We start from the raw sequence: 1,072 nt of genomic DNA, 5'->3' as shown, positions 1-1,072 counted from the left end.
CATCCATCCATCCATCCATCCATCCATCCATCCATCCATCATCACATTCTTCTTGCTTTTAGGGACACATGGGTCACTTGTGCCCATATCCAGCAGTCACGTCAGGCTTTTCACAATCACAAATTTTGCTGGACTTTAAAATTGTCTCAGAATTTATTGCGATAAACAATAACTTTGAAGAACGTTTTAAACTAACATAATGACGAAAGTATCAATCCAGTCACCTTAGTTTCGATACGGTCCAAGAGAGAAAGACAATACTATGAAATATATTTTTGTGGATTTGCAGTCATCCAGGACATGGAAAAATAAAAGAATAAAGATGAAGCAACTGGACTTGTGTTCTGGAGCTGAAGACGTGTGGAGTTACAAGATTTAAAATGCAAGGTTAGTGTCATTTTTATTATCGGATAACTTTAAATTGTCCCTATGTGAGTGAGAGTGTAAACAGTTGTTTGTCTTGTTTTTCTCTWGCCCTAATAGACTTGTGTTCTGTCCAGAGTGTACCCCGCCCCTCACACAGTGACTGCTGGAAATGGGCAAAAGGAACCACCATGACCCTGAAAAGAAGAAGCAGGTAAAGATAATGGGAAAAAAATCCTAAAACAGTGAAAATTTTATTTTCGGAGCATGCTGTAGCATGATAAAAAAAAGTTATTTCCTGGTAATACTAGCAATAATATGGGTAAATGTACTACTGGTGAGCTTATTTAATTGGCAGCAAGTGAACAATGGTAAGAAAAAAAAGCCCGTAATCCTTGACCATAAAAATATCAATTTTGTCCTGCTAGTGGCAGACCCTAATTGAGGTTGTCCTTCATCGTCAGCACAGGGTGGGTGAACAAAATGCCAGATGTGTGTAGGTGACAAATACCTTTCTCTGCACCTCTGTAAAAACATAAAAAAAAACATCATCTCAGCAGCACCACACTTCCACAATATATCCACATGAAGCAGGGCACCTTAGTGTGACACTTTCRCATTTACCAACAACTTGTCATACAACATTTTTCTAGTCCTTGGTGTGGGTTTAGTGGACTTGAATGATGGGTTTAAAAATTGGTGGCTTGTT

General features: G+C 38.5%; 1 long non-coding RNA gene across 1 annotated transcript in view; it reads left to right on the top strand.

Annotated features, from left to right (window-relative positions):
• LOC106514268 (uncharacterized) overlaps nt 1-328 on the top strand; it is a 43,971-nt gene extending 43,643 nt beyond the window's left edge. The window contains exon 3 of the long non-coding RNA XR_001309875.1: nt 290-328. This is a non-coding gene — a long non-coding RNA (uncharacterized LOC106514268). The remainder of the gene's footprint in view (nt 1-289) is intronic.
• Nucleotides 329-1,072: the final 744 nt, after the last annotated feature.

The sequence above is a fragment of the Austrofundulus limnaeus genome, unplaced genomic scaffold, assembly GCF_001266775.1.
Source record: "Austrofundulus limnaeus strain Quisiro unplaced genomic scaffold, Austrofundulus_limnaeus-1.0 Scaffold19, whole genome shotgun sequence".
NCBI lineage: Eukaryota > Metazoa > Chordata > Actinopteri > Cyprinodontiformes > Rivulidae > Austrofundulus > Austrofundulus limnaeus.
Note: the sequence above shows the minus strand (reverse complement) of the source record. Positions and strands in the feature narration are given on the sequence as shown.